This window comes from Pseudorca crassidens, chromosome 5, assembly GCF_039906515.1.
Source record: "Pseudorca crassidens isolate mPseCra1 chromosome 5, mPseCra1.hap1, whole genome shotgun sequence".
In the NCBI taxonomy this organism is placed as follows: domain Eukaryota; kingdom Metazoa; phylum Chordata; class Mammalia; order Artiodactyla; family Delphinidae; genus Pseudorca; species Pseudorca crassidens.
The window spans coordinates 60,629,225-60,657,094 of NC_090300.1; the positions used below are offsets into that span (position 1 = coordinate 60,629,225).

The window sequence follows — 27,870 nt, forward strand, 5'->3', positions numbered from 1 at the left end:
CCTTTAGCACCTCACTCTGGTCACCTTTTATAGGTGACCTTTTCTCACCTTAACTTCCCTCATCTTCCTTTGTACCCACACTTCTGGGCATGGAGGATGTGCTCAGGCAGCCTCTCTGTTCATCATTTTCTTCATCGGCTTTGATATTTCCCCTGGTGTTTCTATTCCAAGGTATAATCTATTCCTTCTGTTCTTCACTGCACCACACAGAACTGTTATCTGAATTTCATCATTCTGCAATACCCAGTCTTTGCCATATGCTTTTCTGTCCCTGACCGTGAAGTGTATTCTGTATCTATCATGCAGACAAACAAAAGGAGAAACAAAAGCTTTGCTTAAATGTTTTTAACTGACATTTTACCCACTTACACTGATGACGAGAAAATGCCACTCTCTTCTTATTCAATCAGTTGCTTTGTCTGGCCTCCCTAATTTCATTTTCCCAGTTTAGACCTAAGAACCTAATAGAACCCTGACTGTTTCTTTTAGATGTTGGAACAAACTGTTTTCGTAAAGTTGAGGTTCTTGAGTATCACTGTGTCCAGTGGATCTTGAGCAGCAGCTCAAGCTTTGTCTCTTTCCCATCCCAGATCTTTGAGGTCTAACAGAACAGGTCCACAGAGGCTTACCTTCCAGATCGGGCCCTTCTGGTACAGGGAACTGGATGCATCCCTATGACATTTCTATCCCTGGAGCCACTGGGAGCTCAAGGCTGCTGCCCACAGTTTCTATACTTGGGATAGTGCAGAAAAGCTGCCTCTAGGTGAGAAGTGGACCCTGTTGAAGTAGCAGGGACTCATTTTGGATATTTAACAAAATGGAGAAAAATGTTAAACAAACCAATATTATTTTTACATAAAAGACCCTCTTTTTTGCTGTAATGCATCCTGGATTCAACAGCCAAAAGCAGAAAAGTGAAAAATGGACTTTTTCCTTATAGACTCTATGTTTACTCCATAGCTGACAGTAAGTTAAAAATACTTGGCTGGGGAGAAAGGTGAGAAATGGATGATTCAGTCCCTCCAGATTAAGAATCTGCTGCTGAAATGGAAGGCTGGTCAGATCCAGCGTTGCGAGGCATTGTTTTTAGGTTCTTTCCTACTAGGTAAATTTCAAAGTAGTAAGAAGCAGGGGCTTCCTGTATAGAGACATAAAAACCTTTACAAAAGTGACAAAAAATGTCAACATGAAAATTTTGTAGAAAAACAGTTTAACTCCGCCTCTTAGTTAGAAACACTAGGGAGAACACATAACATAGGAGTTCTTGTTACAAACCTGGGCCCTGTTCGCTGAACACTTTCCTCTCTTCGGGCACCTTATCTCATTTAAGATGCCACCACAGGACCTGTTTATGACCCTGGCCTGCTCGCTCTCCCACAGCTGCTTAGTTTTGGCTCCCAGTCACTCAAGGTGCTAATTGTGCTTGTGAATACCTCCCAGCTATTCTTAACACATTGTTTCAAACAGTTCTCCTTGGCATTTAGAGGTGAATTTTGACTTTCTTTTTCCCCAGTGCTGACACTCCAGGCTCCGCTGGGTTAAGAGCTCCTACTTTTGACTGTTAACTTCTATTTCTTCACCTCTAACACTATCTTTTTTTTTTCTTTTGCCACATCCAACTTCCTTTTTATTTTATTGAATCAGTTTTTATTTTAGAGTAGTTTTAGAAAAATATAGAAAAAACAAAACTATAGTCCAGGGAGTTCCCCAAAATCCATGGCCCAGTTTCCCCTATTGTTAGAATCCGACATTAGTATGGCATACTTGAACTGATATTGACGCATTACTTTTAACTAAAGTCCCTACTATGTCCTTAGATTTTTCTTAATGTCCTTTTCCCCTTCCAGAATCCCATCCAGGACACCACATTACATTCAGAAGTCACGTCTCTTTAGGCTTCTCTTGACTGTGACAGTTTTTTAAGAACTCTTCTGGTTTTTGAAGATCTTGACAGTTTTGGAAAGTCCTACTCAGGTATTTTATAGACTGTCCCTCAATAGGGATGTATTTGTTTTCCTCATGAGTAGACTGGGGTTATGAGTTTTGTGAAAAACAAAAACAAAAGCAAAACAAAACAACCAGAAAAACACACACAGCAAAAATACACCATACTCATCACATCTTATCAAGTATACATGCTATCAATGTGACTTACCACTAGTGTTTGCCTTGATAACCTGACTGAGGTAGTGTTTGCCAGATTTCTCCACTGTAAAGTTATTCTTTCCCCCTGCTTTCACCTTATACTCTTTGGAAGGAAGTTACTGTCCACAGCTCATATTTAAAGAGTGAGTGGGGAATTATGTTCAACTTCTTTGAGGGTGAAGTACCTACGTAAATTATTTGAAATTCTTCTGCAAGGGGGATTTGTCTATTCTCCTCCATTCATTCATTCATTATTTAATCTTTAAAAATTTAATATTGGTATGTACACATGGTTATGTGTTCTGTATTTTTGGTTGTAATCCAATGCTTCTTTATTTTGTTGCTCAAATTGGGAACCAACTTAAATTTTTAAAGAATAACTTGTTACTACCCTTCCCTTAACATTCTTGATTATTATAAGCAGAATAATATGGTTCAGAGTTTAAACCATATCAACTCAATTCTAGACAATTGTTTACAAAGGTTTTCTTCCAGATCCTTCCCTTTTTTTCTTTTCCATAATCTTAAGACATTCACAAAAATAATTTATGCATAGAACCTTGCTGATGAAAATGCTTCCAGTTTTAGAAAGCTGCTCAAACTCACTGAATAACTGCCCACCCTCGACTCCACTTTGCCAATTTAGTTAGTTTTCATCATGTCTTCTATGCAGCATCTTGAACGCTGGCACTCAATATGTATGAAATGGTAATCAATACCAGGCATGAAATATTCTCAGTTGAGAAATTATTGAATAGAAACAAAAGTTAGCAAGGTATAATAAAATTAATTTCCTTTCGTAGCTGGTTCATCCAGTTTGAACTTTCTAGATACAAAAGATACAACATTATATTGTCCAAAATACAATGAAAATCTATTTCCAGAAGTCTTTTTGAGGGCAAATGGACATTTTGAGCTCATAAATCTGTTGCTCATTGTAGATTTTTCTTTGTTATATTTTTCAAGTTCATCTTAAGCCAGAAATGCCTGTGTGACCCCATGTGATTGAGATTCTGAATTTTCACTTTCCTGCCACATTCAAACAGTTGGTTCCTTTGCCTGAGGAAGGGATGGCTTGTTATTATTTGACTAAAATATTCTGTTATAATGGTCTTCACATATTCTTCTCTTTTGAGTTACCAGACACATGTGCCATTCCAGTTATTGGAAATGGAGGTCAGAAAATCTGTACTTACTCCACAGAAAAAAATGCCCTTTTAAATGTTGTTCCCTGGTTGACGTGAATCCAGCGTTCTTTAAGAACGATTACCACTTTGTTCTGTGGCAGTCACTGGAATGCTTTCTGTAAGAGTGGAATGACTCTTGTTTCATCCTGGCTGCCTTATGGTGGGTCTCCTCAGTGTCTCTGATGCATGATGTTTGCAAAGCCAGATCACTCTTCTCAATGGGGGCTTCCTAGTTTATTACTGCTCTGGCCTAGCCCTTTCAATGCTAAAGGAGGGTGTATGACACATTTACCTGCTCTGTCGTGTTGAAGTTATCATTTTTAAAATTCCATGGCTCATTTAACAAAGGAATTGAAAGTAACAGGCTTCTAGTGGGTATTTTCTTTGGGGCCCCTTTATGTAAATGTTATGAGATTGCTCTCTGATTACCCACTTTTGAGCCTAGCAGTGTGTGTAGAGTACACAAACATACAGCTGATTGGGTGGTATCAGAGTTAGCACTACGAAAATGAGGATGGTGCTTGCAAAGGGGCCACAGGCATGGTGTAAGACCTCAGCACGGGTGGCTGACAGCACCTAACATAGTGGACAACTCTTATGTTAGAGGTATATGTGCCCGCTCTCTTATTCTCAGAGCACTGGAGAAAGACTTCGGGTTTGGGATCTGTTGTTTTGAGCTCCAGTTCTGGCTTTGCCTCCAATGGTTGTGAAATCAACCACAAGTCATGTAAACTCTCTAGATTGCTGCTGCCTTGTTTGCAACTAAGCAGATGAGACTAAGACACTTTTAACTCTAAGGTCCTGTGATCCTTATTTGCCAGGTTAACATAGGATTGAATTTCTTGCATATAAAAAAAATAAAGATAGGTTTAACCATCTCTCTCTTATTGAAAACACAGCAAGATGAAGAATAAAATGGATTTGAATACATCCCTTCCACACAGATTTGTTGAATGCATGGTACTAAGGATACAGTAGTGAATAAGACACAGTCCCTGCCCTCAAACGTGCTAAAGTTTAGACATGAAGCATGTCAGTTCTTCCCCCTCTTCCCTACACTCCTACCGTATCCTGAAGGAAACCTAGGGCTGTCATCAAATCTCCGGTTGGCTTTTTCCAAAAGCTCCAATATCCCAAGGTTGCAGATGGGTGGGGCTGAGACTCTTGAGGAGCTAAAGTGAATTCAAGAGACTGCCTAAAAGTGAAAGTTCCTCTGGTCTCAGCATTGTCAGGTTTTTGTACGGTAAATCATTATCCAACCTATTTATTATCTAGTTCCCAAGCTGTTAGCCTTTTTGCAGATAAGGATATGTATCCTCTCTAGACAAATTACGTAAGTGTGGCTCCTCTGTGGACCAATTAGGGAAAGGCCCCCTTCCTACAGGCTTCAGCCCATCATCAGGGTACGCGGTGCCTTGAGCACATGGCACGATCTCAGCCCCCTGTCCTGCCCCTCAGAGGATGCCCCACAGAACCTGCACCACTGCCTATGGACAACCTTGCCAGCAAATCCATAAGAGGCTTCCTCAGAACAATGCTTCTCTCCACACATTTACCAGGAAAGATGTGCTCTCTGGGAGCTGCTATCCTAACAGCACCAGGCTGTTAAGACAGCGTCTATTTCTTCATGTTTAAAATACGGCACCATATGTGTGAGTTGCCTCAGGGTTTGGGTGACAATGCATCCTATTTTTGTCAGATTGCTCTGGTTTTTACTACTTTTTTCCCCCACAGTGTCCTGAGAAGTCCTTCTGAGTAGCAACGTGTCCCCTTTGAAAAATCAAACCACCCCTGCAGGATCACAGCTCTTGAAATGAGACTCTGTAGTCGAATGTTTAGAAACCCAGCAGCCGATGGCTCTGCGAAAGCCTGATTCTCTACCACATGCATTCTAATTTAATTGGCCTAATGAATTTAGGCTGATGTGACTAAGTGATCAATCAGGTTTGAGTTATGAGATATTGAAAAATGGGATTAGAGAAGAAAAAGGGCATTTGGCAAATTGACTACAGGACAGGGGAGCTGCGAAGTCTTGATTTAACAATTGGATACTTGCTTTTTATTTTTTTCCCCATCCCTGGAATGCTAAGTCATAACAAAACCTACTTTGATGTGCTTGCTTGCTCATGTTTCATTGGAATTCATTTTGCAATTCCCCCTCTGTTTTGATTCAAAATGCTTTTCTTTCTATCAAACACAATAAGCCAGAAATTCTGCCTTGTACGAAACATTCAAGAACCAATGAATGCCTGCTATCTAGAAAAGTGAAATGTCCCTATTGAATTCTTGTTACCCTTAGACATTGTTCATATGTTCTATGAAAAAATAAAAATACAAAAGATAACATGAGTTTTAACGTTGACATGTAACATTAGTTCTGTTTAAACATTAGCTACTCTGTTCCTGTTTGTCTGGTTAAATGGGTGATTGGCCAAGGAGGGAATTTCAGTGAGTGGATTCCACCCCCCCACCCCCCCCACCCCCGCCGCCTCTTTTTGAATGGTTGTTAAGTGGGAGGAAGTCCTTGGGTCATCTCAGGCCAGCAACTGAAACGGCTTGAGACAGACATTCTTCCAGCTCTGGGAAGGTTAGAAATTGGGTAAACTTATCAAGCTTGGCTGGTTTTCCAGTTGACTTGCTGTGTCTGAGGTAAATATGGGTACTCTGCAGCATGTTGAGTTCTGCTGTTCATTTACAAAGGTCTAGGGGCTTGCTTTTGTTTTTTAAAAGGTTGATTTTGTCTTAGAATTTCAGGCAAACTTACAGAATGAGTATAAATTGACTCTTCCACTCTGGGAGCAGGAAGTGTTATATTTCTTCATGTTCAAACACATCTGGCTCTGTTTCCTCCTAACCCTGCAAGGTTGTTGAGAATTTAATCTCATCTGTTTTTGCCCTGCAAATTCTTTTGGTCATTCAAGGAAACTGAGGGTCTTATACATTCCAGCAAATTTGAGGGAGGGCCTCTGGTCTGGCTGCTGAAGTGGCTCACTGAACAGCGTTTGCATTTGGCGGCACAGTCTGCATGTCCAACTTGGCCACTGTACGTTTGATCCCTCCTGGGCCACGGGGCCCAGGGTTTACACCTAGACATCATGTTCCATCATTAGCAGTTCCACATTGCATGGGCATCACGTCCACTAGGATAGAGTCATGTCTTTCAGAAACTTCTGAGCTTTTTCCATCTTGAACGATCCAGCTATTTACTTTGGGAGCTTAACCTTCTGAAACTCTCTTCCTTGGGGTGACATCCAGGTTATAAATCCTTGCTCTGCCCCTGAGATGAAGGTAAGGAAAAGTAGCTTTCATTCTTTCACAATAAACTCACAAAGTTAAATTCTTAGACAGTATTCCTTGCCATATTTGATTTCTTCTTAATTTTTTTAAATATTTTTTTATTCTTGAACTGTTGAGTAAGCTACCAGCATACATAGTGAAGGGTTAGGTCACCATCTTTGATGTCTGTGATAATTTTTTTGTTGTCATTTTTTTTGCCTTTCCTTTTTTCAGAGAGGAAATTATGAAGTCATCTTTCTCAATGCTATCCTCTTTAAGTCCAAGAGCAGAGTACTTCAAAAGAGCAGTCTTGGGCTTCCCTGGTGGCGCAGTGGTTTAGAGTCTGCCTGCCGATGCAGGGGACACGGGTTCGTGCCCCAGTCCGGGAAGATCCCACATGCCGTGGAGCGGCTGCACCCGTGAGCCACGGCTGCTGAGCTGCGCGTCCGGAGCCTGTGCTCCACAACGGGAGAGGCCACAACAGTGAGAGGCCCGCTTACCGCAAAAAAAAAAGGGCAGTCTTTGTGGTTCACATGGAATGTAAATAGCTCAAATGGCCCCACTTCTAAGAAGCCTTCTTATTTTGGTAACATCTTCTTTGGATAATTGCTTTACAATGGTCTGTTACTTTCTGCTTTATAACAAAGTGAATCAGCTATACATATACATATATCCCCATATCTCCTCCCTCTTGCGTCTCCCTCCCACCCTCCCTATCCCACCCCTCTAGGTGGTCGCAAATCACCGAGCTGATCTCCCCGTGCTATGTGGCTGCTTCCCACTAGCTATCTATTTTACATTTGGTAGTGTATATATGTCCATGCCACTCTCTTACTTCGTCCCAGCTTACCCTTCCCCCTCCCCGTGTCCACAAGTCCACTCTCTACATCTGCGTCTTTTTTTTTTTTTTTTTTTTTTTGTGCTGTACACGGGCCTCTCACTGTTGTGGCCTCTCCCGTTGCGGAGCACAGGCTCCAACGCGCAGGCTCAGCGGCCATGGCTCACGGGCCCAGCTGCTCCGCGGCATGTGGGATCCTCCCGGACCGGGGCACGAACCCGTGTCCCCTGCATTGGCAGGCGGACTCTCAACAACTGCGCCACCAGGGAAGTCCTACATCTGCGTCCCTATTCCTGTCCTGCCCTTAGGTTCTTCAGAAACATTTTGGTTTTTTTTTTTTTTTTTTTGGATTCCATATACATGTATTAGCATACGGTATTTGTCTTTCTCTTTCTGACTTACTTCACTCTGTATGACAGACTCTAGGTCCATCCACCTCACTACAGATAACTCAGTTTTGTTTCTTCTTATGGCTGAGCAATATTCCATTGTATGTATGTGCCACAACTTCTTTATCCAGTCATCTGTCGATGGACGCTTAGGTTGCTTCAGTGTCCTGGCTATTGTAAATAAAGCTGCAGTGAACATTGTGGTACATGACTCTTTGAATTATGGTTTTCTCGGGGTATATGCCCAGTAGTGGGAGCACTGGGTCATATGGCAGTTCTATTTTTAGATTTTTAAGGAACTTCCATACTGTTCTCTATAGTGGGGGTATCAATTTACATTCCCACTAACAGTGCAAGAGGGTTCCCTTTTCTCCCCATCGTCTCCAGCATTCATTGTTTGTAGATATTTCATGATGGTCATTCTGACCGGTGTGAGGTGATACCTCATTGTAGTTTTGGTTTGCATTTCTCTAATGATTAGTGATGTTGAGCATCCTTTCATGTCTTTGTTGACAATCTGTATATCTTCTTTGGAGAAATCTCTATTTAGGTCTTCTGCCCATTTTTGGATTGGGTTGTTTGTTTTTTTTTTGATATTGAGCTGCATGAGCTGCTTGTATATTTTGGAGGTAAATCCTTTGTCAGTTGCTTCGTTTGCAGATATTTTCTCCCATTCTGAGGGTTGTTTTTTCATCTTGTTTATGGTTTCCGTTGCTATGCAAAAGCTTTTAAGTTTCATTAGGTCCCATTTGTTTATTTTTGTTTTTATTTCCCTTTGTCTAGGAGGTGGGTCAAAAAGGATCTTGTTGTGATTTATGTCATAGAGTGTTCTGCCTGTGTTTTCCTCTAAGAGTTTGTTAGTGTCTGGCCTTACATTTAGGTCTTTAATCCATTTTGAGTTTATTTTTGTGTATGGTGTTAGGGAGTGTTCTAATTTTATTCTTTTACATGTAGCTGTCCAGTTTTCCCAGCACCACTTATTGAAGAGGCTGTCTTTTCTTGCCTCCTTTATCAAAAATAAGGTGGCTATATGTGTGTGGGTTTATCTCTGGGCTTTCTATCCTGTTCCATTGATCTATATTTCTGTTTTTGTGTCAGTACCAAACCATCTTGATTACTGTAGCTTTGTAAAATATTCAGAAGTCCGGGCGCCTGATTCCTCCAGCTCCATTTTTCTGTCTCAAGATTGCTTTGGCTATTTTGGGTCTTTTGTGTTTCCATACAAATTGTGAACTTTTTTGTTCTAGTTCTGTGAAAAATGCCATTGGTAGTTGGATAGAGATTGCATTGAATCTGTTGATTGCTTTGGGTAGTAGAGTCATTTTCACAATGTTGATTCTTCCAATCCAAGAACATGGTATATCTCTCCATCTATTTGTATCATCTTTAATTTCTTTCATCAGTGTCTTATAGTTTTCTGCATACATGTCTTTTGTCTCCTTACGTAGGTTTATTCCTAGGTGTTTTATTCTTTTTGTTGCAGTGGTAAATGGGAGTGTTTCTTTAATTTCTCTTTCAGATTTTTCATCATTAGTTTATAGGAATGCAAGAGTTTTCTGTGAATTAATTTTGTATCCTGCTACTTTACCAAATTCATTGATTAGCTCTAGTAGTTTTCCGGTAGCATCTTTAGGATTCTCTAAGTATAGTATCATGTCATCTGCAAACAGTGACAGCTTTACTTCTTCTTTTCTGATTTGTATTCGTTTTATTTCTTTTTCTTCTCTGATTGCTGTGGCTAAAACTTCCAAAACTATGTTGAATAATAGTGGTGAGAGTGGACAACCTTGTCTTGTTCCTGATCTTAGAGGACATGGTTTCAATTTTTCACCATTGAAAACGATGTTGGCTGTGGGTTTGTCGTATATGGCCTTTATTATGTTGAAGTAAATTCCTTCTATGCCTACTTTCTGGAGGTTTTTTATGATAAATCGGTGTTGAATTTTGTCAAAAGCTGTTTCTGCATCTATTGAGATGATCATATGGTTTTTGTCCTACAATTTTTTAATATGGTGTATCACATTGATTGATTTGTGTATATTGAAGAATCCTTGCATTCCTGGGATAAACCCCACTTGATCATGGTGTATGATCCTTTTAATGTGCTGTTGGATTCTGTTTGCTGGTATTTTTGTGAGGATTTTGCATCTATGTTCATCAGTGATATTGGCCTGTAGTTTTCTTTCTTTGTGACATCTTAGTCTGGTTTTGGTATCTTGGTGATGGTGGCCTCGTAGAATGAGTTTGGGAATGTTCCTCCCTCTGCTATATTTTGGAAGAGTATGAGAAGGATAGGTGTTAGCTCTTCTCTAAATGTTTGATAGAATTTGAGTGTGAAGCCATCTGGTCCTGGGCTTTTGTTCGTTGGAAGATTTTTAATCACACTTTCAATTTCAGTGCTTGTGATTGGTATGTGTATATTTTCTATTTCTTTCTGGTTCAGTCTCAGAAGGTTGTGCTTTTCTAAGAATTTGTCCATTTCTTCCAGGTTGTCCATTTTATTGGCATGTAGTTGCTTGTAGTAATCTCTCATGATCCTTTGTATTTCCGCAGTGTCAGTTGCTACTTCTTTTTCATTTCTAATTCTATTGTTTGATTCTCCTCCCTTTTTCTTCTTGATGAGTCAGACTAATGGTTTATCAATTTTATTTATCTTCTCAAAAACCAGATTTTAGTTTTATTGATCTTTGCTATTGTTTCCTTCATTTCTTTTTCATTTATTTCTGATCTGATCTTTATGATTTTTTTCCTTCTGCTAACTTTGGGGTTGTTTTGTTCTTCTTTCTCTAATTGCTTTAGGTGTAAGGTTAAGTTGTTAATTTGTCATGTTTCTTGCTTCTTGAGGTAGGACTGTATTGCTATAAACTTCCCTCTTAGAACTGCTTTTGCTGCATCCCATTGGTTTTGGGTCGTCGTGTTTTCATTGGCATTTGGTTCTAGGTATTTTTTAAATTTCCTCTTTGATTCCTTCAGTGATCTCTTGGTCATTTAATAGTGTATTGTTTAGCCTCCATGTGTTTGTATTTTTTACAGATTTTTTCTTGTAATTGATATCTAGTCTCATAGCATTGTAGTCGGAAAAGATACTTGATACGATTTCAATTTTCTTAAATTTACAAAGGCTTAATTTGTGACCCAAGATATGTTCTATTCTGGAGAATGTTCCATGAGCATGTGAGATGAAAGTGTATTCTGTTGTTTTTGGATGGAATGTCCTATAAATATCAATTAAGTCCATCTTTTTTAATGTATCATTTAAGGCTTGTGTTTCCTTATTTACATTCATTTTGGATTTTTTGTCTGTTGGTGAAAGTGGGGTGTTAGAGTCCCCTACTACGATTATGTTGTCGATTTCCCCTTTTATGGCTGTTAGCATTTGCCTTATATATTTTGTTGCTCCTATGTTGGGTGCATAAATATTTACAATTGTTATATCTTCTTCTTGATTTGATCCCTTGATCATTATGTAGTGTCCTTCTTTGTCTCTTGTAATAGTCTTTATTTTAAAGTCTATTTTACCTGATATGAGAATTGCTACTCCAGCTTTCTTTTGACTTCCATTTGCATGGAATATCTTTTTCCATTCCTTCACTTTCAGTCTGTATGTGTCCCTAGGTCTGAAGTGGGTCACTTGCAGACAGCACATATACAGGTCTTGTTTTTTTTATCCATTCAGCCAGTCTATGTTTTCTGTTTGGAGCATTTAATCCATTTACACTTAAGGTAGTTATCGATATGTATGTTCCTATTACCATTTTTTAAATTGTTTTGGGTTTGTTATTGTAGGTCTTTTCCTTCTCTTGTGTTTCCTGCCTAGAGAAGTTCCTTTAGCATTTGTTGTAAAGCTGGTTTGGTGGTGCTGAATTCTCTTAGCTTTTGCCTGTCTGTAAAGGTTTTAATTTCTCCATCAAATCTGAATGAGATCCTTGCTGGGTAGAGTAATCTTGGTTTTAGGTTTTTCCCTTTCATCACTTTAAATATGTCCTGCCACTCCCTTGTGGTTTGCAGAGTTTCTGCTGAAAGATCAACTGTTCACCTTATGGGGATTCCCTTGTATGTTATTTGTTGTTTTTCCCTTGCTGCTTTCAATATTTTTACTTTGTATTTAATTTTTGATAGTTTGATTAATATGTGTCTTTGTGTGTTTCTCCTTAGATTTATCCTGTATGGGACTCTCTGCACTACCTGCACTTGATTGACTATTTCCTTTCCCATATTAGGGAAGTTTTCCATTATAATCACTTCAAATATTTTCTCAGTCTCTTTCTTTTTCTCTTCTTCTTCTGGGTCCCCCTATAATTTAAATGTTGTTGCGTTTAATGTTGCCCCAGAGGTCTCTGAGTCTGTCCTCGTTCTTTTCATTCTTTTTTCTTTATTCTGCTCTGTGGTAGTTATTTCCACTATTTCATCTTCCAGGTCACTTATCTGTTCTTCTGCCTCAGTAATTCTGCTATGGATTCCTTCTAGAGAATTTTAAATTTCATTTATCGTGTTGTTCTTCATTGTTTGCTTGCTCTTTAGTTCTTCTAGGTCCTTGTTAAACGTTCCTCGTATTTTCTCCATTCTATTTCCAAGATGTTGGATCATTTTTACTATCATTACTCTGAATTCTTTTTCAGGTGGGCTGCCTATTTCCTCTTCATTTGTTTGGTCTCGTGGGTTTTTGCTTTGCTCCTTCATCTGCTGTGTGTTTCTCTGTCTTCTCATTTTGCTTAACTTACTGTGTTTGGGGTCTGCTTTTCGCAGGCCACAGGTTCATAGTTCCTGTTGTTTTTGGTGTCTGCCTTTAGTGGCCAAGGTTTGTTCTTGGGTTGTGCAGGCTTCCTGTTGGAGGGTACTGGTGCTTGTGTTCTTTTGGATGAGGCTGGATCTTGTCTTTCTGGTGGGCAGGACTGCGTAGTGTTTTGGGGTGTCTCTGAACTTATTATGATTTTAAGCATCTTCTCTGCTAATGGGTGGGATTAGTTCTTGTCTTGCTAGTTGTTTGTCATAGGGTGTCCAGCAGTGTAGCTTGCTGGTCGTTGAGTGTAGCTGGGTCTTAGCATTGAGATGGAGATCTCTGGGAGAGCTTTTGCAGTTTGATAATACGTGGAGGGCTTCCCTGGTGGCGCAGTGGTTGAGAGTCCGCCCACTGATGCTAAGGGACATGGGTTCGTGCCCCGGTCTGGGAAGATCCCACATGCCGCGGAGCGGCTAGGCCCGTGAGCCATGGCCCTTGAGCCTGCACGTCCGGAGCCTGAGCTCCGCAACGGGAGAGGCCACAACAGTGAAAGGCCCGCATACAGCAAAAAAAAAAAAAAAAAGATAATACATGGAGCTGGGAGGTCTCTGGTGGACCAATTTCCATATCTTGGCTCTCCCACCTCAGAGGCCTGACGCCCAGCTGGAGCACCAATATACTGTCAACCACACAGCTCAGAAGAAAAGGGAGAAAAAAAGAAAGAAAGAAAGAAAAAATAAAGTTATTAAAATAAAAAAAATTAAAAATTAAAAAATTATAAAAAAAGAAGAAAGAAAGAAGAGAGCAACCAAACCAAAAAACAAATCCAACAATGATAACAAGTGCTAAAAACGATACTAAAAAAAAAACAAAAAAAATGGACAGACCCTAGGACAAATGGTAAAAGCAAAGCTATGCCGACAAAATCACACAAAGAAGCATACACATACATAGTCACAGAAAGAGAAAAAGGAAAAAAAAATCTATATATTAATAAAAAAGGAAAATAGCAACCAAATCAATAAACAAATCTGCCAATGATAATAAACTCTAAATACTAAACTAAGATAAACATAAGACCAGAAACAAATTAGATGCTGAAAGCAAACCCCAAGTCTACAGTTGCTCCCAAAGTCCACTGCCTCATTTTGGGATGATTTGCTGTCTATTCAGGTATTCCACCAATGCAGGGTACATCAAGTTGACTGTGGAGATTTAATCCGCCGCTCCTGAAGCTGCTGGGAGAGTTTTCCCTTTCTCTTCTTTGTTTGCACAGCTCTTGGGGTTCAGATTTGGAGTTGGCCCCGCCTCTGCGTGTAGGTCACTGGAGGGCATCTGTTCCCGCCCAGACAGGACTGGGTTAAAGGAGCCGCTGATTCGGGGGCTCTGGCTCACTCAGGCTTGGGGTAGGGAGGTGTATGGAATGCAGGTCAATCCTGCGGTGGCAGAGGCCGGGGTGACATTGCACCAGCCTGAGGCGCGCCGTGCCTTCTCCTGGGGAAGTTGTTCCTGGATCACGGGACCCTGGCAGTGGCAGGCTGCACAGGCTCCCTGGGAGGGGAGGTGTGGATGGTGACCTGTGCTTGCACACAGGCTTCTTGGTGGCGACAGCAGCCTTAGCGCCTCATGCCAGTCTCTCCACGCTGATAGCCGCGGCTTGCGCCCGTCACTGGAGCAGGTTTAGGCGGTGCTCTGAATCCCCTCTCCTCGAGCACCAGGAAACAATGGTCTCTTGACTCTCAGGCAGTTCCAGACGTTTTCCCAGACTCACTCCCGGCCAGCAGTGGCGCACTTCAGGCTCTGTTCACGCCGCCAGCCCCAGTCCTCTCCCTGAGCTCCGACCGAAGCCCGAGCCTCAGCTCCCAGCCCCCACCCGCCCTGGAGGCTGAGCAGACAAGCCTCTCGGGCTGGTGAGCGCTGGTCGGCCCGATCCTCTGTGTGGGAATCTCTCCACTTTGCCGTCTGCACCCCTGTTGCTGTGCTCTCCTCTGTGGCTCTGAAGCTTCCCCCCTGGCACCCACTGTCTCTGCCAGTGAAGGGGCTTCCTACTGTGTGGAACCCTTTCTTCCTTCACAGCTCCCTCCCAGAGGTGCAGGTCCCGTGCCTATTCTTTTGTCTCTGTTTATTCTTTTTTCTTTTGCCCTACCCAGGTACGTGGGGAGTTCCTTGCCTTTTGGGAAGTCTGAGGTCTTCTGCCAGCATTCAGTAAGTGTTTTGTAGGAGTTGTTGCACATGTAGGTGTATTTCTGATGTATTTATGGGGAGGAAGGTGATCTCCACGTCTTACTCCTCCACCATCTTGAAGGTCTCCACTCTAATAAGCCTTCTTTAACCTTAAGGCTGAATGAAGTAAGTGCATTCTCCTTTTTTCTACTGTATTCCCAGCAATACTTTGAGCATACTTTTAAAATAAACTTATTGCTCACCCTTTCATCTCTAGGGAGAGCTATGATTTCTCTTCTCATTCATTCCAAGAAGAAAGGTCAATACCAAGGACTATACTGGACCAAGGTCCGTTTTAAGGGGGTGGTGGTATAAATTTCAATTCGATGAGAGAAGATAGAAGACTCTTTTTACTTTGTGTGACCTCTGGTCTATGTTTGGTGTCTTCTCTTTAGAGTCATTGCTTTAGGTCCTATCCTGATTCATTAATTTACTTATTCATTTAACAAACTTTTCTTGAAGGCTTACTAAGGATCAGAGATTGTCTAGGCCTCAGGAATAGTGCAGAGATAATTCAAACAACACCCTATCCTTCTAGCTTTAAGTGGACTGTCTCTCCTGGAATTCACATGCTACAGTGAGATTGCCTTGGGCCTGCCTGACTCTTGGGAGGGGTTCCCTTGCCCTGAGAAGGCTAACTGGGAAGCTGGATTGTTTATCAAGAAAAGTAGGTGTTATCCACATTTATGCTCCTGTAGCCTACTCGAAGAGCTTATAGCTCAAAAGTTGTCTGTCCCAGCCCACTTTTGTTTTGAGCAGCAAGTATAGAGCGTCTGCCATGTGCATGGGAGTCAGTCTTGAACTTGATAGAATCCCTGAGTCAAGAAGACCACGTGCACATCTAGCACATTTCTGTGATTGTATCTCTCCTGAGAACCCCAGGGTCCTGGATCTGCAGGAGGAGGCCAACTGATAATTCCTAATCTGGAATCCCAGTATCAGCCTCTTTCTAGATAATTTTAGAGGCAAAATACTAACAATGAAAAACTACATTGTTTCAAACATTTGCTCACTTTGTTGTCTCCCTAACTAGATTCTGGTGGCCAGACATCTTGTTGTCTTTACTCTGGTATCCCAGGGACATCTAGCAAGGTACCTCACTCTTACCCTTGTGGACTGAATGAATGCAAAAATCATGCAGGGGGAAACAGAATGGTGCTGAAACTATTCTCTTCTGCATTTTAAATGGCTATCAATTTGTTTTTAACTAAGTATCAATAATAACTTTGAACTTAGGAAAATATATGGATATGGTGTAAATAGATGAATAAATGTCTAAACATTTCCTTTATTCAAGGTGTTGGGCTAGGACTTGTGGATTACAAAGCAGTGAATTGACCTAGACTTGGTGTTTAATGTGTATGGCAGGGCAGATAAGTCACATACAAACAATGAAATTTAGTTGAGATTATTCGTATATTTATTTTTGAGATTTTTTTTTTTTTAAGCATCACAGTAGTGGCCGCTGCTTTACCTATGGGTGTGAGTGAAAATGAGATTCAAGATTTGGAGTTGTTTGAAAAGAGCACTTGTGTCCTTCATGAGTACTAAAAGTCAACTAGATGGTGGGAGTGTACAATGTTGGGTGAGAGTCAAAGGATGGAAGCCAAACCTGGGTCCTGTTTTCTTCTCTGCTCAGCACCTTGTAAGATCAGGCCTCACCTGGTATGCTCAGCTGGGGAGCTATTACAACTCAGAGGAACCCAAAGGGAACTTAAGCTCTTAACTTGTTTTCTGTTATCTTTCCCTCCACTACCTTGTTCTTAAAAGAATCTATTTTTGTTTCCCTGGCTTTAAAATATTTGTACTCTGTTGTTTTGTATACATTCTCATTCCGATTTGGGTTGCCTAATTCTGGTATTTGACCCGTATTCTGTATAATGGCCTCTATTATTTTCAAACTTGCTGCTATGATAGAAGTTCTCTGATTTGTACAATTTCCCATTTATTAAGATACTGTGTGTTAGATCATTGCCTTGAATTTCATCCTCTAGAAACTGTCCCTGGTTAAAGCTATACCAGGTCAGAAAAATCTGGCTACATGACATTTTAATAAAATGTAAACGAACACTTGGGGGTCATTGTCTACTTGTGAGATTCCAGGGTTCAGAAGTTCTGAGAAGGCTGCAGCCTTAAGGAGAGTATAATGACTATCTTAAAAACAACGTCACTCTATGCCAATGTGGGAATCAAGGCCAGGACTGAGACCACTAACAGAGCATGCTGTCTTTTTACCACTGCCTTTTAATTTGGTCAAGATATGGCAGGCGAATTCTCTACACATTTACAGTTTTTTAACGAGAAAGCTATAGGGAAGGAGAGAGTTCAGGGCTGCCCTAGAAGCCATGGTAAACTTTCAGAAACAACCCGTCTCTGAGGTTCATTTGGAAGAGATAGAAGAGCTGCAGAAAGGACTGTGACCCAAGTTCATTGAAAGATATGACTCTGAACGTTTTTCCTACACAATTTTGTGCATCAACTTCTCATTTTTTTCAGGGTCAGTGACATTTGGGATATATGCCTGATTTCTGCTCAGCTCTCAGCCGATCGGGAATCTTTTGTCTTTGGGATGGGTTCATATCTACGGGTTAAGGACAATCACAGACCCATAGCAAATGCTGGCAAAAGTTTTGCAAACATGGGCCAAATTTTAGCTTTATTATAAAATGTAAAGTCAGAGCTGGCTTTGTGTTTTGTACTAACATATCATACAAAACTAATTTACAGTTCTTCCAGATGGGTTCAGTGTCTATGGCATACTGCCTGCTACTCTAAAATGTACTTGGTATAGAGAATGATGGTGAAGGAGGGAAAAAGTTTGTTCCTAAGTGGGGAAATATGAAGGCTTTGTGACTTATGGCAAGAAAGAGTTGGATTTTTAAAAATTACCACTGTAAAAAAAAAAAAAATTACCACCGTAACAGCAGCTTTATCAAAATAGTTTCAGGGGAAAATGGCAGAGAACCAATATTTTACTGAATGATTCACACTAGGTATTGTGCTCTGTGTTTGATGTGTATTATCTTATTGGTCATTACTATACTCTGTGAGGTGGCATCCATTTTCCTTTTAACTGGGAATTCATTTACCTCTGGATTCTGCAAATCATCTCTTTGTCTCTATTACATATCAGATGCGTGTGTATGTGTATCCATTAAACAAAAGTTTACTTTGTTGGCAAGGAGTCAAAAATATCTTCCAGTTAGAGGTTGACCCAACTTGATTATGTTTCCACTTCATGCTGGGAACTGTGGCATACAGTTGTGCACATTGCTTACTGTGTGAATCCCTGGTCAGGGAACAAGTGGGTATAATCCAAACCCCAGGCCACTCACCAAGCTGTGTGCTTTGGTCAAGATTGTGTCTGCTGGGAGGAAGGGGTACCTCTTTCTAGTTTACTCATCTATGTTTGCAGTGGCTCTGCTGATGCAGATCACTTACAACAAATCAGCAACCCTGGAAAGGAACTTGGAAACTCTAAGTAATATCCTGTTCATCGTGGCATCTTGGGGTGTTTGTTTCTTCATTTCCCCCTTCTCTATCATGCATCTTGGGACTGTCCCTTAGAACTCCATTTGTCCTGACTACTGATCTCACTCTGGGACTAGCCTGGGAAAAAGAGCCTGCCTCCCTCTCTCCCTCTTTCCACTTCCCACTGGGCCTGGAGAGCTGGCACTGATGCAATGCCTGTTTACCCTTGCTAGGCATTACTCTTTATAAACTGCTTAGTGAATATTCATGTTATTCTTTCCTTATATCCTTTCCCCTAAAACTGCATGGATGGTCAGGAAAGTATATATATATATGTGTGTGTGTGTGTGTATATATATATATATATATATGTATATATATATGTATGTATGTATATATGTATATATATATATAATTTAAAATCCCAGAGTTTCAAACTTTGGAAAATAGTTTAAAGAAAAAAATTGATTAAAATGCTGTCAGTTCTTTAGCAAATATGTTTAGCTGCATAGATAAATGAGTTGTAAAATATACAAAGAGAAAAGGATTGTTTTAAGTTAATTAAAAAATGTTTATTAAACATCTGCTTGATTCTTAGCAGTGTGTTACATGCAGGAACAGAATACAAAAAAATTAAGATGTGAAAATGGACTTATAACTTAGTTTAAAGAGATGTGAAAACCATCAATGTTTTATATCTCGTATATAATCTAAGTGTTGGGAGACAGGGACCCCATAACACCAGATATGTTCTTCAAGCTTTGACTCTTATGTCCCCTGCCATCCTGCAAAGTCAGATGACCTCTGGCCTTCATTTCCCTTATCTGTAGGTGAGACGCCGTGCTCTGTAATATCTTCCTCCCAGGCTATTGTGTACCTGGAATGAAATAATGGATGCATGATACTTTAAAACTTATAAAGCTCATTATATATTTAAGGTTTAATTGTCCTTACAAAGAAAGATGAAAAGACGGCTGATAGTTTCTTTCAAAAAATATAATTTTTCCTTTTTATGTGACATATATTTAGTGTGAACAATGTGGAGAGACTAAGGTATAAAGTAAAAGAAAAAAATGTCACAAAAAGTAACTATAAGCTCCCAATGATAATCATGGTTAGTATTTTGATGTTTGATTCTTTTTTAATCTTTTACAAATTTACATTAATTTATCAAAGCTGAGATACTATTATATATAATTTTAAACCTACCCTATTTTTCAACTTTGTATCAGTTTAAAGAGTCACAGGAAGCACATGGGCAGCTATCTTTCTGGGCTATCAGCAAATATCAGCTTTAGATATAAATAGTTCAGTGATTTTGCCCAGTAGCACTTCCTAACATGATTTTTATTGAATTTATACACAAAATTGACACACCTCTATAGAGTCATTTGTATATAAGCTCAAAATATAGTATTTTTCCCCTTATCATTTTTAAGGTTTTTAACCTAAACATATATGTTCAGGCTTTCAAATTGTATCCTCTCCTGAGAATTGAGAAACTCAATCTCAAGACATTCAAATAAGAATATTCTAAATGGAATGATAATATATGGAAACACTAAAAACCCCGGCTGCTTTTCAGTATTGTTGCCCCCTCTTAAGTGGTGAATTTCCTCACACTGTGGTATAAATAAAACTTTTAAAACCCTGGAGGAGTTCCCAAGTATCCAGGCTGTGTAAAGATTTTAGAAAAAATAATTACCTGGATGCTTAATTGTTTTGAAAAATGGGACTTTTTGTGTGTGTATGTGGTGGGGGGGATAGGGATATGAATGCTTTTCTTAATGCAGGGCACACTGGGAGTTTCAAATCATATACGCTTAAAAAACACCTCAGTTTCCCACGGACACTGGTAAATATACATTTTCTCCTTTGGGCCGTTTGATTTGTATCATTTGCCTCATCTTACTTGGTTAATCACACCAAGATTATATAATGTTATATAAATTGTCTTCGGTGACATGATACTCTCTTTTTCAACCCAGATCAAATGTAAACTGGGAAAACATTCCTTTAGGGTGTATCATTTTTCTCTTTTTAAACCAGTTCTATCTTGAAATAAAACAAATGAAATAGAGGCAGTTGCAATTACAAGTACGATAAGGTTTTATCTATTGCACCTTCAAGGTTTCATGCCCCTTCTATCTAGGTCCTGTCCTCCCCTCCCCCCTGTCCATTCCTTTTTCTGTGTAGGTCAGGTTAACAAGGAAAAAACCCTCACAAGGATATTTAGAGGGTGAGAAAATGTTAGGATGGATCTGAATCTCTTTATTAATAGTGAGTTGCATAATAAATGCCATGGGGTTGGTAGGTTTTACTTCGTCTGTTAAATATTAACAGTACTTGTACTTTCTGGGATATTGTTGAAGCGCTTGGATACTGCTCAGCCAATCACAGAGAAACAGGTTTCCATGGAAGCAATAGCACAGATTCATTTCATTCTCAATGGAATCCACACAGCAAGACAGATCTTTAAAAATAACCCATGTAAAACTGAAGCAAAATATTTCTGGGTGTTTGTTTTATGCCTTTTGGTGTGCGTATCTGTTTTCCATTTAAAAAATAATCTAAAAATATCTGGGCACTCAGGAGAGCTTCCAGAAAAGCTAAAGCTCTTACCCCTGCCTGGTTGGTGGTGGTTCTTTCGGGCATGCATTCCTGTGTATTTGAAGGGCACAACCCCTCCCTTGTTTACGTTCTTGAACACAATATTTTAGACCAAATTTTAAGATGAAAAACAGAATATTCTGAATGTGTGGTGAGCAATAGACTATTTTAAAGAACGTTTATATATCAATAATAAACATAATGATTTTTGATTCTCCTATATGAAGAGCTTTGAAAACCCTGTAAATTAAGTACTATAGTAACCCTTATTTTATAGGTGAAAACAGAATCTCAGAGAGGTCAAGTAACCTCTTTAAGGCTGCCAAATTTATAAGTGGCAGAACCTGGTTTTCAATTCTGGTTTACCTGGTCGTATAGATGCTACAATCCCAAATTACTATGCCATGTTTTTATTATCATGAAGAAGAGCGTCAATATTGTTTACTGTCTCTGAAGTCAAAACATCATCTATCTCCATTCATACATACATATATTCATGTACATACATATATACACACTAAACCCTGCTCCCTCCTTTTGCTCTCATAACAAGCAGTGTATTTTTAGCTCTAACATAGCACTTATTCTACTTCAGTGACTGTGTGTTTATCTGTTTCCTCAGGGCTGGGCTCTGAGCCATGGTGATCAAGGATGGGTTTAGGTTGATCTGGATATTTCCTGAGGCTAGGACTCTGCTTGGCACAATGGCTACTTTGTATAAACAGAGTTGATTTAAAATCTACCAGAGTTTGAATGATAAGCCAAAGATTCTTTTACATAAACCCTCAGCAAAAGCAAAATTGTTATGGGGCCAGGGGGATGTTGCTTGAATAAATGAAAATTTTTCACTGCTCTATCCACTGAACCAAGAAGTATGCCTAGTACACTTGAATAAATGACTGAGATAAATATCTTGAAGCTTTTTAGAAGCATTATTCTTCAACTTTTAATATATTAATATAAAAACATGCTTATCTAATTCATATTTATTAAAACAGGTCCTCTGAAATTAAAAATTGTCTAAGTAGTTTAAAGTAACAAAAGTGGATTAAAAAATAAAAGGGTAGCCTTTCAAGACAGTTTCTTCCACTATTATTTTCAATTTTTGAACTCGCTTGGCTGACACACTAACACTTCATGTGTTGATTAACATTGAGGAATCAAGTTCTTTCAATGTTCAATTTTTTAAAGATAAATTTTACATATCAAAGCTCTCTGAAAACCATTTTTAGTGGGTAATTATCTAGGGTGCTTTATTCACCTCCCTGTCTTAATAAACAGAGTCTATCAGATGTGACCTAAGCTTTCCTTTATGACTCAACACCATCACTCTGACTATTATTTGTAAACTGTGGGGTTGCAGAGTGACATCCTCAGGTGTCAGAGCTTATAAAGGACGGTTCCTGTCTGCTTGATTTCTCTTTTTATTTCCCCTCTGTCATCTCTGATCATTTGCACTGGTTTCCCTGGTCTTCTTCATAAATACAGTCCATTGTATGTCTAATTTCATGTCTTCTGTTTGCTAAGGCTGATCTGTGGGTTTCATGGGAGTACCAGGTAAGTCAGTAAGTTTAATCAGCTACTGTAAGGTGAACCCCTGAATATTTCAGTTAGCTCTGACCTATAGGCTTCAGGGTGAACTCATTTATCTTCCTCTGTAAAACCCATGAGCTTGGTTTAAGTACATTCCTTATCAGTGCTAGAGTCTTTTTTCTGTTATCATTGTTCAATCTTCAAGAAGGAAAGTGTATTTGGTTGAGTTTCTATAGAGCTGTCTGCTGAATATGTGAGACTCATAATTTGCAACAAAGACGATAACCTAATTTGTTGCTATTTTGAAGAGGAGACTTTTAAAAGGCAGCTTCCTTTGGGAATGTTTCTAGGAATAGTGACTTGACATATGTATGAATATATGTGTGTATATATAGAGATATATGTATATATATATTTCTGTGAATTCACTTATATTCTATATTGTTTCTGAAAAGATTTAAAGTAACAGTAGTGACAATAGGAAAGGAAAAATGGGTAAAGTTCAAGGGGCTACATAACAGTTGCTAACACCTTTTATTAACTGGGCAGCCTGGTACTCTGTAGTTCTTTTTGGACATAACTGCCTTCAAACTGTTCGTGAGACTGTGGCAGGATGTCCCTCAGTTATAAGTAAACTTGGAGGCTGGCGTGGCTTGGTCACAGTTACAATCTTGGGGAAGTTCAGTTTTGTTCTTTAAACTATCTAGGTGAATTTTTTTTTTTTTTTTTTGCGGTACACGGGCCTCTCACTGTTGTGGTCTCTCCCATTGTGGAGCACAGGCTCCGGATGCTCAGGCTCAGCAGCCATGGCTCACGGGCCCAGCCGCTCCGTGGCATGTGAGATCCTCCCAGACCGGGGCACGAACCCGTGTCCCCTGCATAGGCAGGCAGACTCTCAACCACTGCACCACCAGGGAAGCCCCTAGGTGAATTTTTTTTGAAGGAGTGTGTAAAGGACATCACAGGCCATTGTTGTGTGTTTTCAACTATTAATTTATAAGAAGCATTTGACATAACCAGAAATAAAGGGTCAGGGGGTCTAAAGGGAAATGACTCAGGCACTCTTTTGAAAACATATCAACTAATGCAACCGTTATCTTTCTTACTGGGCTGGTGCCGAGGTTTTGCCATGAGAGGTCTTGCAACGTTGGTTCAACCAGGACAGTTGCCATTTTAAAAGAGTTTGATAGCTAGGTCTCCAGATCTGACAGAAAGAGTAGCTGCCTTTCCTCATGTGATTTAAAGGGCAGTAAAAGTTCAGTCTGCCCCATGATCTCCTCCCCAGTGGCCTTACTTCACTTGAAAATTTTCATGGTTAGAGATACTCCATTGGATAAAGGCCTTGCCTCTAGAAGGCACCAATAAACAAGACTATATTTTACCTGAATATACCATTAATGCCCTTTCTGAATACATGAACAGATTAACAAATGTAGGCAGCTTTCACCAGCCTAGAGCAGAGTATGAATGACTGAGATGCAAGATGAGAACGTTTAGGTTTGGAACATCTGGAGCAAGAGGTCCTAGGAAGACATGGGAAGTAAGGGGTGGCTGGGTGGAGAAAATACAAAGCCATTAGACGCCTGGAGGTACACTTGCTGACTGCAGGAAGATGACAAAAGGGGAGATGAGGGGGTAAGGACTACCATACAGTTGTGCTCCAGGCTGATTCTACTTTTTGGAGAAACATAAATGAGCTAGGAGTAAAGAAATCATGTCTGACTGCTCTTGACCTTTTCCAATTAGGTTGTACAATAATTTAAAAGTAATAACTTCCTCAGCTTCCTGACTCAACATCCCACCTAATTAGCTAAATCCTTTTGACCTCTACTTGGTGACTCATCTTTGCTCCTGATTCTGAGACCACACTGGTTTATAACTAAAAACATTTAAAGAAACTTAGCATTGAATGTCTTTTCTTTGTTTTGCTCCAATCTTGTACCCCAGTTTAAGATTTTTTTCTTTGTTATTGAGGTCAAATGATCACCTTGCTTCCAAGATATAATAACTAAATCCCAGTTCAATTCATTTATTCATTCACCAAATATTTATCGGATGCTTGCTAGGTGTCAGATGCTGTGCTCAGAGCAAGAAACACAAAAACAAATGAAGCATGGCCATGTCCTTCAGAAGTTACCTTTAGTGCCAGAGAACTTGCTTTTATACTCAGGGGGGCTCCCAGGGCCCTTCACGACTGAAGTCCAGCCTTGTGTTAGGAAGCTTCTATCTCCTCCACTCTCTTCCCTTCCCCTGAGGATGGAGATCTGCTCCAGAACCTCACTTGTTGATTGAATCCAACTTTTATACCATAGGAGTTTGTGCTTAGAATGTTTTCAGGAGAAAAAAATTAATTTAAATGTATTTGGAGACTCTCCAGAAAGGCTTTGAATTGGTTCCTGTTTGTTCTAAGGTTGTACATTTTCCCTCATTGCCATCACAAAGAAAGGTGGGTGGATTCAATTCAATAGAAGAAACAGCCATTTTAAGAAGATGTCTGCATCCTTGATATTCCAGCCATTTAAGTCTTCAGCAGATTGCTCTGTGCTTTTATGTGGTTTCTGTGAAGAGAATTTTGACAAAGAAAGCTATTAGAGAAATGAACTTTGACACATGCAGTTTAGACTCCAAGGCTAATAATTTGGAAGAATTTTTCTAAATGTATGTTAGAGGCGTTGCCTTTTCATTAAGGTAGTTAGTGAGAGTTCCTCTACATTTTTATTTGTGATCCTCTACATCTTAAATTTATTTTCCAGTGGGCTTTGTATAGTTAAGAAAATGCAAGAAAAATGCTCAATCCCTGGTCTTTGGGAAGCAATCTTTCCCCATCTCTAACTTATAATGAAACTTTTCTTCACTTTGCTGTAGAGGGTTTCTTTCTTCGCCTTCCTTCCTCCCTCCTTCCCTCCCTCCCTCTGTCTCTGTCTCTGTCTTTCTCTCTTTCTCCCTTTCTCCCTTTCTCCCTTCCTTCCTTCCTTCCTTTTCTTTCTTTCTTTTCTTTCTTTCTTTCTTTCTTTCTTTCTCTTTCTTTCTTTCTTTCTTTCTTTCTTTCTTTCTTTCTTTCTTTCTTTCTTTCTTTCAATTCAGTCATTACTTGAATGTCTTCATGGGAGAGATGGCTAGTTCTTTCTTTTTCAATCAACTATATTTGACATATAACATTGACTAAATTAAAGGTGTACAGTGTTTTAACCTGATACATTTATATATTATAATATGATTGCCATTGTGGCACTATTTAGCACCTCTATCACATTACATTATTATCCTTTCTTTTTAGTGGTTGGGATAATCAAGTTCTAGTCTTTTAGCAAGTTTGATGATTGTAGTATAATATTGTTGTCTATATTGATTACACTGTGAACTAGGTCTCTATGGCTTAACTTACTAGTTGTTGCAAGTTTGTACCCTTAAACAGAATTAATTGTGTCCTCCCACCTCCCATCCCCTGGTAACCACCATTTTACTCTCTGTTTTTATGAGTTGGACTTAGATTCTATGTATAAGTGAGATCATACAGTACTTGTCTTTCTCTGCCTGACTTATCTCACTTAGCATAATATGCTCAAGGTCTATCTATGTTACTGCAAATGACAGGGTATCCTCCTTTCTCATGCCTGAATAATATTCCATTATACACACACACACACACACACACACATATATATATATACACACACATATATATACCACATCTTTTTTATCCATTCATCCACTAATGGGCATTTGGGTTGTTTCCATATCTTGGCTATTGTGAATAATGCTGAAATAAACATGAAGTACATATATCTCTTTGAGATCCTGTTTTCATATGCCCAGAAGTGGAATTCCTGGATCATATGGTAGATCTATTTTTATTTTTTTTTGAGGATCCTCCATATTGTTTTCTTATAGTGGTTGGACCAATTTACATTTCCACCAACAGTGTATCAAGAGTTCCCTTTTCACCACATCCTCACCAGTCTTCTTGATAAATAGCCATTCCAGCAAGAGTGAGGTGATATCTAATTGTGGTTTTGATTTGCATTTCCGTGATGATTAGTGATGTTGAGCATCTTTTCATTTACCTGTTGGACATTTTGATGTACTCCTTGGAAAAATATCTATTTAGTTCTTCTACCCATTTTTAAATCAGATTTTTTGTTGTTGTTTTTAAGTTGTATGAGTTCTTTATAAATTTTAGATATTAACCCCTTATACAATATACAGTTTGCAAAAATTTTCTCCCATTCTGTAGGTTGCCTTTTCATTTAAATTGTTTCTTTTGCTGTGCAGAAGCTTTTGAATTTGATGTAGTTCTATGTGTTGATTTTTTGTTTTGTTTTTTGTGCTTTTGGCATCATATCAAAAGAGTCATTGCCAAGACTAATGTCAAGAAGTTTCTTTTCTATGTTTTCTTCTAGGATTTTTATGATATCAGCTCTTATGTTTAAGTCTTTGATCTATTTCAAGTTAATTTTTGTGAGTGGTGTGAGATAGGGGTCCAATTTCATTGTTCAGCATATGTTTCTCCAGTTTTTCTAGCACCATTTGTTGAAGAGACTATCTTTTCCCTATTGGGTGTTCTTGGCACCCTTGTCAAATACTAGTTGACTGCATATGCTGCGATTTAATTCTGGGCTCTCTATTCTGTTCCATTTGCCTATGTGTCTGTTTTGGTGCCAGTGCCATACTGTTTTAATTACTATGGCTTTGTAGTATAGTTTGAAATCTGGAAGCATAATATCTCTAATTTTGTTCTTTTTTTCTCAGAATTACTTTGCTATTCAGGATCTTTTGTGGTTATACACAAATTTTAGGATTGTTTCTTCCATTTTTGTGAAGAATGCCTTTGGTATTTTGATGAGGATTGTGTTGAATCTGTAGATGGCTTTGGGTAGTTTGGTTATTTTAACAATATTAGTTCTTCTGATCCATGAACAGAGGATGTCTTTCCATTTGTTCATGTCTTCTTTAATTCTTTTCAGCAGTCTTGTAGTTTTCATTGTAGAGAGAGATGGGTAGTTTTTCACTATAAATGACTGACTCCTTTCAGTGGGGTAGAGCTGCTGCCAGGAGCTGGCTGCCCAGCTAGGGATCAAATATCTCAACCTTCATGTCTATGTGGCTTCTTCTCCCAGTGGAATGACAGTAGAAGAGATGTGATCACTTCTAGGCCCAGGTGGTTAAGAAGTAGGAGGCTTCTACATGCTTTCTGCTCCTGTTTATAAAGAATCCAGCACAGGAAGCAATGGTCATGGGTGATGGAGTCACAAGATGAGAGGAACCAGTTCCAGAAATGCCACCTAGAGGATAACCACCTCTCCTTGAGGAACACCCAATTATGGGATTGAGAAATAAACTTGTAAGGTGTCAAGCATCTAAGAGTTGGGAGTATCTGTTACTTAAGTTAGTATTTTGCACCTAATTATGTCTGCTTAGTACAAATCACAGACAGACCTGGCACTTTAAGGTGACACAAAGATGAGTGAGAAACATCCA

At 39.4% G+C, this 27,870-nt stretch overlaps 1 long non-coding RNA gene across 1 annotated transcript in view; it reads left to right on the plus strand.

Moving 5' to 3' along the window:
• The first annotated feature begins 5,878 nt into the window (after window positions 1-5,878).
• The window catches only part of LOC137224439 (uncharacterized), a 227,200-nt gene continuing 205,208 nt past the window's right edge, over window positions 5,879-27,870 (plus strand). Inside the window, exon 1 of the long non-coding RNA XR_010943341.1 lies at window positions 5,879-5,981. This is a non-coding gene — a long non-coding RNA (uncharacterized lncRNA). The remainder of the gene's footprint in view (window positions 5,982-27,870) is intronic.